The 15,000-nt window shown below is 33.5% G+C and overlaps 1 protein-coding gene across 3 annotated transcripts in view; it reads right to left on the reverse strand.

Moving 5' to 3' along the window:
• The window catches only part of LOC119633050 (CKLF-like MARVEL transmembrane domain-containing protein 4), a 38,817-nt gene that overhangs the window by 22,806 nt on the left and 1,011 nt on the right, over nucleotides 1-15,000 (reverse strand). The window lies entirely within an intron of this gene.

A 15,000-nucleotide genomic window follows, 5' to 3' on the forward strand; every position in this document is an offset into this window, starting at 1 on the left:
CAGCGGTTTGTCTAATGTAATCTCCTTTTTTGTTTACTTTTTGCATTGGCTGCTGAGCGATATATGGTCTATGATGTGTGACGTTCACCTTTTTTTTTAAGTATCGAGGAGCTATTTGAAGCGTGTTCAATTGCATAAATTGAATTTTGCTCAGTTGCGTTGAATGAAGAAGAGATTGATAAAAAATCTATTCCCTTCTAATCAATAACTGCTCAGACATATAAGACAAGATGCAATTTTTTTTGAAAATAGCATATTCCAGGGCTGCCAATTATCGGTGATCGGATTGATGCTGGAGCGGATTAATAACCCTTTACTTATCTTCTGTCAGCAAAAGAATGCTTATAGGCGTAAAAGTGTGCCTGTTGCACCGAAGCAAGCCTGGTCGCAAGAATGGTCGCAACGTCGTTTTATCGACAGACGCGTTTGGCGAATAGCATAGAACTCATACAGCCAGCCAGTTTGTGGCTAGTTTATGATTTGCTTTAGGGAAGATTTGTTTTACTTACGGACATGCGCTACAAAAGGCGACTAGACAACCAGCATTAAAGTTGGTTTCGTTCTCGTTAAAGGTAAACTGCTGTCTATGAAAATGGAACGCGAACGTTAGCTAACGTCTATGAGTTAAGAAGTAGGAGAACATTAGTCGAGACTGCGATAAAAAACAAGATGATCTCGATGCTGAAGTATTCGTTTAGGATTATAGGGTATTTGAAACTTACCTTGAACTACTTGCAATGCATTCATTTGTTTTTTTTAATAATAAACAAACAGAAAATGACATCATATTTGAAAGATGTCTTCACTTAGTAAGCCAGTAAGCAATGATGTGAAATAATTAAGACTTATTGTAACAAACGCGAAGCGAATCTATGTAAATATTTATATAAAGTAGTTTTGATTTGAGTTGTGCATTCATTTTGAACTGAAACTTTTCTATGCAATTAAGTTGCTGGACGCTTTTGGTTTAACATTTCAGGCACCATAAAGAAAAACAGTTTTTTTTTTTTTGAATTGACCCTATGAACCGTATGAAAACATCCTCAATTTGCATTATATAGAAGATTAGGAGAGGAAGATAGAGAGAACAACTTGGTTACAGAAGAAGTCATTTTAAACTGTCAACAGTGCCAAAAACAACTGCCATTACAATCACATTTAACAGATGAAAACTAGTAATTTTTGAGAAAAATTCAAAACTGTCTGCATAAATAGTAAAAGTATGGCGAAGAGGAATCGTAAAGTTCGTATTGCAATCCCGTACAGCTATGCGTAAAATCTCCAATTCGTACTCGTCCTGCCCACACATCTGAAAATATCGTCGCTATAGTTCAAAGTTTGGTTGAAAACGAAGATTTATCCATTTCGAGATACGGACAGATCGCAGAACTTAAGGATATTACCACAGGACACATGTCTCTAGGTGCTTAACGTGGATACCTGCCGTGAAGGCTTAACTCTACGGTGCCCGATGGCACACGGAGTGTAGAAACGTACACTCAACGCCCCGAGGAAAATCTGGAGTGCCAATGAAGATACGTATATGGGCGTACCTCCCCCCTAGGTGAGGTCGAGGTACTATCTAAAAGCTCCGACTTTCTTTGGGTCAGACAACCGGTTGCTATGCAACTCCATACCGAGCCGAGGCTCTTTCCCGTGATTTGGGCCAAGCATAGCCACCACGAAGCTCCCGCAATGGTTCGTTCCCGATGACAGACCGAAGCTAAATCACCACTGGACAGCTTGCAATGCGTTTTGCATGAAGATTTTGCCCTAAGAACTGCAGTTGATATATGAGAATTGAAGACGCCAGATCACGCACAGCGCCATAGATTCGCTGATTGAGCGCTGGATATACGCCTGAGCAAAATTATGGTTATTTTAATGAAATTATCCTAAGCAATGAGTCACGTTTTTACGTGACAAAATTCCGGTTTTCTCTTCATTCGACGCAATTGTACACCACTTTAGAGTTTTGAGAGAATGCCATGAGAAAGAAGCAACCGTTTCGCTAGCTCCTTCTAAAGCACATAAAAGGCAACAATTCTGGACAAGAGTATTCCAAAAGCAAGTAAAAAAGTGTTCTCGATCAGAGCGATTTTCAATAGCTGTCGTCCTTGAATCAAAACATCAAAATATTTCAAAATTTGCAAAAATTGTAAGTTGAACATAAAAAAAACATGACGGACAGAGTGACAGATAAGCTTAAGTCTATTTAAAAAATGATTCCGAATCGCTCGGTATAACGAAAAGCGGGCCTGTCTCAAGCTCTCTTCTGAGTGTTGCATACATCCGCACACACTTAATGTACTTTTATATCAAAAGTAATGTAGGGTATAAGGAACACGCGTTTTTCAGTTTCTAACGCTTCCTTTGTTTTGCAAGGAAAAAGACCAAGAGGAATATTTTGGAAAATTTGTTAGAACAAAAATTGAAGAGAGAGAGATAGAAGAGAATGTATTTGGAGAGTTATACGAGGACCATTAAGGATTTGGGCGATCATTTTTCATATATAATTCCCAAATTAATGTTTTGTCAAAACATCATCCTTATCCTACGATGATGGGTATAAAATCGACAACAATAGAAGAAATGATTAAAGCGAAAGGACATATGACACGTGAGAGATAACATTTATCCATCATCTTATTTATATGGAATATTTTGATATAAAATCTCTTGCTTTTACCAGTTATTTATTGTTTACTATAACACATCTCTCAGATTGTCATCCTACGAATACATTGAGTGATGTGCTATACATAATCACAAATTGATAAAAGTATCTTTTCAATGCGATTTAAAGCGAAGCATTTAACTGACAGTAAAACTTTCCAAGCTATGCGTGTATCTCTACTATATTTGCCATAAATCGTACGGAAGGATCTCAGATGAAAAGAATTCCTTCACATTCAGTTTGTTTTTTTTTTTTTTTTTTTTTTTAATATGCCTACGGACTGATGAAAAGAGAAAGAAGTGAGGAAAGGGGGGGAAAAAAAAGAAAGAAATAGAGAGATGGTGGCCGAAACTTAGTAGATATGAGTCCAATCGATAAGTGTGATACAATTTACCAATTGAGCAATTGACCCTGACTGAGACTTGCACTCGTGAACACTGATTTTTTAGTCGCGTTTCTAACCTATTCGGGTACTCGTGCGTTGTTGCAGTGGTTTGGCTTGATTACTTCGTCATCGATGTTGGCTGTGAAACGCATTTAAATGGAAACTACTGTAAACGATTAAATATGTGCTTATTTGAGGTCATCGTCTATCGTGAAAATAAGACGAAACAATATTTATCATTAAAGTGGATGAGCGAGCTTACGTCAAGAATGCAAATCGAAAGAGTCACTTGAATAATGTGATGCTAATGAAAAGCATAAGAAAACATTCCACAATTATTCTCAACTTGCAAACGAGGCTGAAATTTGAGCATTGGTTGCGGCAATGCATGAATTATTCACTTATGTTATATGACTCTAATGATGAAACAAAAATGCTAATGATTTTCTATAAGCACAGAAAATACAATAATTTTTCAAAGAAACATAAAAAAGGTTCGTTCTGCCTTCAAAATAATGTTCGTCGCTAGTTGAACTTGTTTCACAATTGTTGAGCTTATCGGAATTGCTTCTATGATCTACGATGAAAATACGTGCTTTTTTTAAAATAAATTATTTGACGACACAATTTTGTTCTCTTTATACCCGCCATCCGTCACCGGACGATGCGAGATATATTCATTTTGTCAAAACGTTTACGTGATACATAAGACGAAGCTTCAGTGATCTTACAAAGTACATGTATTCTTGATTAGCATCAAATCGATTCATGATTTGATTGAGCTCTATTGTCAGAAGATGTGCTTAAGAGTTCGTAACGCTATGATGAAGAATGATCCGATGACGTTTGCTTGATTTCGTTATTTCACCAAGAGCTGCCGACGAACAAATGGTTGCGTATCATTCAAAATCGATCGTTTTACGTTACTCTAAAGCGATCGTTGGCATACGAACATTTTTCCCGGAAAAGCAAGTGAAAATGCTATTCGGATTCTGCTTATTTTCCGGCGTGTGCGCATGCTCCGCCGCCTATTATGATATTTTTTTCATTTCTTAAATAGTTGGTTGCACCAACCGATGCAACCGATACGTCATCTTTCGATTTTGTGGAATAACATATGCTCGAACATGGAAAATTCTTTGGCTCGCCATGCAATATCTTATTTATATTGGAATGGGACTAATGCCTAAGGTTGCCACAATTTCACAGTATTTCGACCTTATGTCAACCTTACATTATGGGATTTTGCATAGGATGAATGCTTACTGGCATAATAACTGATTTTGGTGGGTGGCCCTCACCTTCTTCACATGAAAAGTTTCACGAGTTATATCCATGAGTATAAATTGTGCTCAAATGACAAAATGTTCTGATCTAGATTATGGGCAACAATGTTGGACGCTTCAATGGAAACTTTAAATGCCAAGGCTAAGAATATATATATATATATATATATATATATAGCTGCTCGTTCATATCATCAATATGTAGGAAAATCATATTATTTTTTAGTGTGCGTAAGACGACATTATCCCCAAAGGATGTCATTAGGTTTTTACATTCTATATATATGCAATATATTCTCGCGTCATTACAACTACATAAAATATAAAGTGTGAATACAAAATACAACAACATTAACTTATCAATTTTAAGTTGAAAATATTTCAAAAATTTTGTCTCTGCTTTGCGGTATATTTTTGAAAAAAACGAGCAACATTTCAAGTCACGCAGTTCGATGAGTGATGCCATTGAAGAAAAATGCCAGAAATTATTTTAAAAAATTTGCGCCACGAACCGCATTTTATATATATTTATTATGTGCAAATGTCTATGATGTTGGAAACTTTATAAATTCTTACATATGAAGCCATATATATATATATATATATATATATATAGGTTGATGTCGTTGGAGTTAAATGCGACACGTATTGACAAGTTTGAAGAGTCCAGTTTATTGGAAAAATTCTTTTTATTATTAATTTGTACCCCTAAAAATCAATGATTAACTTACTATATATGTATATATATATATATACTATATGTATTTATTATTTATGAAAATATCTAATATATATATATATATCCATATATACAGTATATTTATATACGTACAATTATATGCAAGAGCATATACGTCTTTATATACGAAAGACACCCACTCAGTCCATACATAATTTGTTCTATATTTTTGCTTTCTTTTTTTTTTTTTTTCTTTTTGTTTGCTTAGTAGCGTGAATGCTTAGAAAAAAAAAAAAAAAAAAAAAAAAGCACACATATGTTAACCCTCGAATAAATGTATTCGTCATATGGCAAATTTTCTCAGAGGGAAGCAAAATAGAAAATTATTATAGAAAAATTGCATATATTACTTAATTGAAACGCAGAGCAAATCCCGACCAACGACATCATCACGTTTTTAGTAATAATAATAATAATAATAATAACAATAATAATAATAATAATATTAATAATAATAATGAAATCAACAATAATGATAAAAGCAATAGCAGTAAAACAAAATTCAAAGTTTATTACTACAATGTTTTAGCAAAATGAAGCATTCATTTATTATTCATTCATATTCTAAATTCAAGCGATGATGCATAATTTCATTGAATTGATTTGTATTTGAAGACAGAAACCCACTTTACAAAGCTGAACAAATTTTTAACAAATAATTTTCTTAAACAAATATAATAAAAATGAAAATTACATAAACATAAACTAAAATTAATGAGACGGCAAAAAAAAAAAAAAAAAAAAAAAAATATACATATATATATATATATATATATGTAAACAACACTATTGGTTGATTCAAAAGTTCTTATTGCCTTGTTTTGTTATACTTTCTGTTTTAAAATAATAAGTGTTTCCTTTGGTTAAGTGCGTGCGTAAATGTCTAGGTTTTTTTTTTTTCGCTTTGCGAGCTGGAGGTAGAAATATTCAAAAAGCATGCATTATTCGCCATCCATGTCGCCTATGTGGGGCTAGAACCCCTCATACACCGCGTCTAACCTACTCCTCTTAGGTATTACTGCACAGAGACTCGTTGCAATTAGCCCGCTTTTTACGGTACGCCCGCTCTTTGGAATACACTGCTGGCTTCCATTCCCCCCGCTCTGCACCCGTTGTTTTTCTAAGCGCCGTAATTCTTGAAGCACTCTGCCTACGAACTCGTCTATGGCGCTCCAGGCTTCATTGCCGCCAGTTATCACTTGCAATAGCTCACTGCGTTCTACATGGGATCTACAAGTCTCAAAGCATTCTCAATGAAATAAAACGTGCTCTGTATCGTCGCATCTTTCCGAGCATTCCGGGCAATTTGACGATGTCGTCGTGCCCGAACGAATACAGGTAAAGCCGAAAGCACCCAATCAGGTGTGTAGGTGTGTGTGTGTGTGTGTGTGTATATATGTGTGTTTTTGTTTTTGTAGAAGTTTCAAAGGCTTTTTTTTGAATTTACATATAAAATTGTTAATAGCCTACACCGTTACACACTGGTACCATGTATATTAACCTTGCACGTATATACGTGTGGACGTATGTAATAGCCAGAAGGAGTTGAGATAGACCCACCTTTGATTGTACCTATTGATTTGGAATCACTTTTTGAATCACTGTCCATCTGTCTGTCTTATTTTCTTATGTTCAACTTGCCGCAATTTTTAAGATATTTGGAGGTTTTAGCTCAAGGACGACAGCTGTTGAAAAAAGTCATTACAAGAAAAAGTAGTGTAACTTTCAGAATTTCGCGACGGAAATCGTTTATTAACAGTACTTCGGATGAAGTTAATCGGATGGGGCGATTGTTTGAACCCATTTTCATGCCAAAAGACATAATTTTCAATATTTTATAAGGAAAATTTGTCCTTAGTAAATTAACCATAGAGAATTTGGATTCTATAGGTCTATTATTTCGACTGCATAGTGTATAAGGGTAAGGCTATCAATGGCGATAAAATCGAACTCGTGGTTTGTTATGACGGAAACAACTGGTAAATAATAACATCTTTGACAAGTAAATTAAGTTTGGTATACCTGGACCAAGTTAGTTGAGTAAATTTTGAGTATCCTCGAGTAAGAGAGCTTTTAAGAAAGTTTTGCATTTAGATAAAAATAATAATATAATTTCTGCTGTATTATTAGTTAAGCGAAGGGGCGTAGGGAATCGGCCTTCCCCGACTACGGCTGTTTGTTTTATTATTTTCTTTAAAAATCTTACTTATATCAAGTATTTACTTGCCTAAGTGGAATTTGAAGCAAGCTGAACGATTTCATCAGGCATAGACTTCCCTTTGTAATGGGAGTATTTTTGATCACCGAGCAAGCCTAAATCAATTCCCATTCAGTTCAATAAGTGAGAAGCAAGAAGTAGCTTTATTAAGAAATATTACATGAAAACGATTGACCAAATAATCACTTCTCGCTTTTCCTCAATGAAAACTTTGCGAAATCGATAAAGAAAAACAAGAAAAATGGCTGATCATTACCGCTTACAAGTGCACTTAAATGGATATAAGTAATACTTTCGATATGAAATCGTCACTGGAGATATGAAATACATGGTAGTGCCTCTATGTCAATATCAAGTAGAAGAAGAGAATCGACAAAAAAAAAAAACTATCTCGAGAAACAGACCTTACAGACCTTACCGTAATAATTAAAAACGACTTGCGTCCTGAAAACACGATGCGTAAACATTTAATGGATTTCCGAAACAGTCGGGAATAAATATCATGGATGTTATTGGGAAAGATGCAAGCGCACACATCCAACTTAGCTGGATCTAGCAAACGAAATGTATGCTCGTAATGCACGAATCTTTTCATATCGAAAAACGTTATCGACAACAACATTTTTGATGGCTTGAATCTTGATAGATCTGTTTGTCCTGTTGCGTCAATGAAGTCTATATTTAACTGAAAATAATTATTTGGCAATGTGTGGTTATGTTTTCCTGTTGCACCACCACACCTACGTCAAATGACAAACATTACCGACGATATTATTACGACTAACGCTAATTGTGTCATGAATTTTTGTGAATGAATCACATCACGATCCGAGTTACACAGCATTAACGCAACAAAGTTATTATGCGCAGGCCGTGACTGTTTCAGAAATGCATGCAAAATGAAATAATTAGAAAATTTAAGTTCACACCGTGACTCATTTAGATTTAAGAAAGAAGGCCGTTGTAGCAATCTTTCTTTTGCCCGTTTTTTAGAGAACTTACGTCACCGAAGTCCGAAATTTCAAGGGAAAAAATTTCACACATCCTATAAGGTTCAAAGCATTTAGTGAAACCATTGAACAAAACAAAGCAATCGTTTTTCTTAAAAGTGTAGAGTGACGTTACGATTTACGTTACGTAATCGCTTTTTATATTTTCTGTTATTTGCCTCCCTTAAGGAAACTTAAGGAGGGCAATAATAACTCTTAATCTGGCGTTCAGGAATACATAGCTTATTGATGACTTCTTTTACTAATTTGAAAATTTAATAAAAATTCAAAAAAAAAAAAAAAAAAAACAACACGAAAACATTATGATCTGATGCAACGAAAGTTAAGAGACAAAAAATAAAAGAAAGGCATTGAGAAAGCGTGTTAAGATGAGCACACAAACCATATACAAAACAATAATTTGTATGGACTCAAGGTCGTTAAATGTTAAACTGTTTGTTAGTACACGTATAGCTAACGGTACGCTTTAAGCAAAGGATATCAGTAATTATTTAACTAAATATAGTTAATCAAGAATGTGTGCATTTTTCATGGATTTCGAGTAAACTTATGAAGCAATGCGATATGTAAGCAAATACGAAATGTTTACGCACTACACCGCTTGTAGGTAGAAGAATATATTAAGTTTATGCCGATGTATGTAACATTCAGGAGGACCTGAGATGGACCACTTTGTGAATCGATCTAAGCTTGTCCGCCCGTCCGTCCGCTCGTACGTTTTGCTTTTGTATACTCGATCTAGAGATCGAAATTTTTGAGATATTTTAAGGAAATTCGATTCAAGAAAGAACGCAAATTGAAAATGATTCACGTCGGACTATCTTTCTCATCGCTTCTCATATAGCACCTTATTATTTTGAAAAAGTGCTCTATGAATGACTGGCTGAAGTAAAGCGGTGTAGGGTACTTGATGGTGGGCCGTGTCCCACTATAGTGCTTTTACTTGTTTTGTCTACAATAAATTCCAAAAAAACCGGTTTTATTATAACTTTTGTTAGAAATGTTTATTAAAAGCAAAAGAACACAAATTGTGACCTCATAACATTAGAATACATACATACATACATACATACATACATACATACATACATATATAACATTAGAATACACATATGTTTAAGCATTTACACATATACATAAGCAATTCTGCAACAAAAAAGAAAATATAAAAAGCAAATACATCATCTCCATATTTAGTTAAAAATTGTTTATAATTTTCCATAAATTAATTTTTGCAAATATTTACGAATTATTGAACAACAAACATAAGTAATTGTTTTGCTTAAATCATCGGCTACATTACATGTTGCCCATGCTCCCATGCTACGCATTTCTATAGCATTTTAAATATCCTTCGTTGATAAGCAGCTCCCTCGACTGTCATCGAGTAACACGGAACGAGCAGAGATATTCAATAACTGCTTTTCCAACATTTTCCAAGTTTTTCTACTGACTTCTTTTCTTAACATTTACGTTTGACCGACTGCGAAAGAATCAAGTACGGGGATTGAAGTGCTGGCCATTGTGTGAATAATTTTTTCGTTTACTCTCTTTTTTAAATGTCTCTCACTATTGCTATATAATTTAAAATAGTATTGTTCATTATAACTGACTAACGACTGACTAATTCAGAAACATTTGTTATTTCGCATGGCCTATGGCCGTCGAATTTTCATATACATTTTATATATATTTCTAAAAGTAAAGTGAATTTTTCTTTATTCATTTACTACAGTAGTTATTATATGGCATATAACTGGTTTTTCGATACGGATGATATTGCGGGCATATGTCAGTATATCTTCCATTGTTTATTGCACAGGCTACATGCACTGTCCATACGAAGAAAGATCTTAAACGGAAGCATCTTTTATTATATCGAACGATTCAAAATGAGTTTGCAAACATATTTAAGATTGTCTGTCCATCTGATGTCTGGCCCCGCCTTATTATGTTTAATCTGCAGGTCACAAGTTTCAAACGGATTTCGAGTGTCAATTAGTCCATGGACGAATTCTACCGGAACATTTTTACCACCATTTCCCATATAAGGCCGCACCATTGAAAAAGTGGCTACAGGCAAAAAAAAATACAATTGTCGAAATTGCTCGACAAAAAAAAAAAGCACGGAATAGTAGTTTGTCGAATGAATCGAATAAGCAGATTTGCTGAACTCCCTCCTATATACAAGTTCCTCTGAAAAATGACCAAAATGAAGATAGCTGGAGAGATTTTTTTTTACTCCTTTACTTAGTTATGGTTTGGCGTGAAGTAAAAAAAAAAAAAAAAAAAAACACAATAAAATATTTACTAAGATTAAAAAAAATTGTACACAACCTGCACTAAGCCTAAAAAAATTAAATTATTATTATCAAGTTTGATGCAGTATTGTGCAGTATACATTGACTGAGCAAGCCCTTGAGCTTTAAAACCTAATATCTGACCTTAATGGGAGAGGATATATTTCGGCGATATTGGAAATAAAGTGTAATTTTTCCTTTTTGTATTTACGTTTGTAATTATGTTTGTTTATTTTTATTCACTTTCTACAATCGTACTGGTGATCTTGCAATGTCGCTCAATTAGCATAGATATGCGCCAAGTGTGAGGGTAGCTTAGCTTTTAGCCAAGAAAGAAACGTGATCAACGCATAGTGGGGCAGAGGCAACAAAATGCTTAACTTTCTAACATTTTATGATGAAAATTGATCCTTAATGGAAATCTTACAAAACGAAAATCAATGGCAGTAAATTTGAATGACATAGATTTAGTTGATAGGGGATCGATACCCTTCAAAGTAAGCCCGTATAGAGCAATCGAGTGATGAAGAATGATAAAATCTTTAACAAGAAAATTAATTTTGCTAAAATAGTAGCACGTCAGTTCACGTGACACGCGGCCTTCGATATGCAGGCTGCAATGACAAGCACAAGTTTATATAGAAATAAGATATCGGTTTTGTTATTTTATTACGAAAACAAAGAAATAATTGTGTACACGATGTAGTGTAGTGTAGGGTATTTAATGATCGGTCTTGCTCAGCAATCTGATGCTTTTATGATAAATGATGCAATGCAATATCGAGACAAACAAACATCGATTTAGATCGTTTACAAGATCTGTTATGTCAAAGACTATAAGTTTATCCTCGATCTTCCTTATCGAACTTTTGAAAAATACATGACAATAGAAGGAGAGATTGTTGTAATGAGAAATGTCTCTGCAAACGATGGTTAATACGATTACGGTGCTTTTAATTGATCTGTTAACCTCAACCCGAATCGCACAAGTTATGTTTTACAGTAGCACGAAATTAATTAATAAATTATTTATTTATTTATTATTCCGTATATTCTTCTTAGGATATTTTAATTGTTTTGGTTAAGCAAAAAAAAAAAAAAAAAAAAACGACCACTTGGCGTGCAGCATGAATTTCTTTGAGAAAATGGAAAAATATTTGAATTTTTTACTCCTTCTCTCTACCTATGTACGTATGTATATACACAATAAGCTAAAAAAACCACATTGTGTTGTACTTTAATCAAAATGATTTTCCTAAGTATGAGTATAGTGTAATATGTTATAATAATAAATGTTATTAACTGACATTAATGCTTCAATTTTCATTCTAACTATTGTATGTAAGTGACGCACACGTTCTAGTTAGGCATATGTGAGTGTATTAAACTTTTGGACACAAGTAATTGCTGGTTATTATTCTTTTAAATATTTATTAGGATTTGAAAAAGCATTTGGTCTCAATGTAAGGACACTTAACTATAGATGATATCATTTCAAAAGGTCACCTCTTCCTCAAATTATTATTATATTTAAGTTAAGTAAATGCATAAAATCTGCGTGAATGATTTACGTGAACGTACCTCGTCAATGCTTCTTATCACACAAAGAATTGCTTTGATGAGAAAAAAAATTTAAAAATTTTATTCATTATATAATAGATTAACAAAAATTTTCATGGCCTTTTTTTTTTGTTTTTTTTATTCACCCAAAATTCTAATTGTTAAACCATATATACCATGTATACGCCATTTGATGAGATAAACTCTTTCGAATTTTTGTGTGATAAACCCTATAGTATATAGTATAGTATATAGCACTTCGTCTAGCCTTTCAAAAGTACGCCTAACGTAGACCTAACGTAGAAAGGTGAATTTAAAGCAAAGGCAACTATATATATATATATACATATATATGTAGAGTCTATAAGGAGGAATTTTTGGGACTAATAGGACTAGAATCCTATATTTCGCTGAGCAGTGTAAGAATTTTTATAGTTCGCATCGCTTTCGTTGCATGTTCACGCTTCAGGAATGTATTCAAGTTATATTTAAAGTTTTACATAAATATGTTTACGTAAAGTTTTCGCGTAAGAGGTCAAGATATTCTGGTTTTAGATCGACTCACACAGACCGAATACCTTTAATGCTTGAATATCCATCGTCGAAATAGCATTCGACGAAAATATTTCTTCGTTAAGCTCAACACGAACAATAGTCGGAAATATCTTGTAAAATGTGTATGAGAGCGATTAGGTGGCTCTTCGCCATTCGCTTACACAATCATTGAAATATTATCTGAGGTAATGTACTCCCAGCTTAGGCTCAACATGAATATACATGAATTTTTGATTATGTTGTGAAATTTTTTTTTTTTAATTGGTGACAACTCATGTATAACGGATCGCGTAAAACCTAAGTTTAATTTCTATAGCAATAATCAATTCATTGATTGATTTATTATATGATTTTATTAACGATAGAGCAGACTTTAACGGCTTGAAAAACTTTTTGAAAATTTCATTATATACACATAAAGGTATATGAAGGGAATTTCCTACTTTTCAATGCTTAAATTTACGAATCGGCTCTCGTAGATATGACCGCGGCATTTGTAAATATATTTATTGCTCACACCTGAGCTGCTTTATCATAAGCGATTGATTAGTATTCTCATGGAATAATGTGTGTCAAATAAACACACCTTTCGGTTTTTCTTATTTTTTTTTTTTTTCTTTCTTTCCTCTGCGAGTTGAGTATTTTTTCTGCAAAGTCGGCGTTCACAAAGATATTGCGAAAATTTTCGTTCAACTGTTATCGAAACGAAAAAGTGAATTATTTTTGAAATTCAACTCGCTTATGATTAGTGAGTAATAAGGCATATATATATATGTATGAAACGTAATAATAACAACGTGTGGTATGAAAGAATTGATTCCCTATTCAATTGACATAGTTAAGGGTGTTCAAGTTTCTACTAAGAACTCTACGTTTTGTTGTTTTGAATAAATGCGTTATTTTGAACGATGTTAAACAATTATTAATACATGAGAACTTGTACACATGCACAGGTGATAAGTCTATCCATGAATAAATGATAATAAATATACTCTCAAAAAAAAAAAAAAAAAAAAAAAAAAAAAAAAAACAGCCTATATACTTGGTAGCTTTAATATAATACATACATCTATACATATATATATATATATATATATTGCGTAAGTGTGTATAGGGCGATAGTTCTTGAAGCGGACGCACCGTTCAAAAGTTATATTAAACTTTCTCAAAGGATTAGTGTCTATATAAAAAAAAAAAAAAAAAAAATGTAGTTATTCGTGATTGTAATCAGATTTCAAACAGATGCAGTTTTCTCTGTCTGTCCACATATCCGTACCAACTAAAGACAGTTAAACAATGTAGCTAACAAGTTTTGATTCATTTGAAACGATCCATCCCGTAATCATAGCGAATTCAAAATTTTCTTACTACTAATAATAATAGATTCGAGCAAGTTAAGCGATAAACCAAGCATGCTTTAAAAAAACACTTTTTTATGCATGGCTGCTTTTGTACGTTGTCCACTTGCTAACTGCTTTGTGGTGGTATTATCTGATAATAACAAAAAAAAAAAAAAAAAAAAAAATTTGTAATAAATTGGATTATACTCTATATAAGCCGAGTCCGAATCGCCCATTTATTAATATATTAAAAAAAAAAAAAGAAAACCAAACCCCATCTACATTAGAATATTTTAAAATATTACAAAAAAAAAAAAAATGTTTCAAAAAAGAGACGACCATCATTGGACTTCATTTTTAACAACTCGATGCATTCAGGAATTGTTGTAGTCCGTTCTCGTCCATAGAAATTGAATTCTTTCAATCAACGAGCATGGCGCGGCATGATAACACTTGGCATTAATTTTTATAGTTTAGCTATGAGTGGAGAAGGAAGTGCTCTCTGACTTTCTTAACATGCCTTAAGGATCATAAATTGTCTTTAGGACAACTTCGTTATTTTCGACTTCCAAATACCATATGATTTAGAGCGAATTTCCTCCGATATCCTATATCAGGACGATATTTTAAACGATACGTTCTTTAGGGTCTTCTCAAAGAGAGCCACATACCTTTGGGGCTCGCTCAACGAATTAAATTTCTATAGGGCACAAAGCTACTGCGGCTTCTTAAGGTCAGATCACGTCGCTTTCTCTCTATTCAACTAGAGAATTTTGAATAAAACCTTTAATGAAAATCTCAACATAATGAAAATATTCCTCAATTCAATATCTAGAAGTCATTCATAAGGAATTCTAAACGAAAGCTGCTAATGATTACACGTCGTCGATGCGTTCCTCGTTTTGTACTAAAAGAAAATCCTGAAACGAG

Source organism: Glossina fuscipes, unplaced genomic scaffold (assembly GCF_014805625.2).
Source record: "Glossina fuscipes isolate IAEA_lab_2018 unplaced genomic scaffold, Yale_Gfus_2 0, whole genome shotgun sequence".
Taxonomy (NCBI): Eukaryota; Metazoa; Arthropoda; class Insecta; order Diptera; family Glossinidae; genus Glossina; species Glossina fuscipes.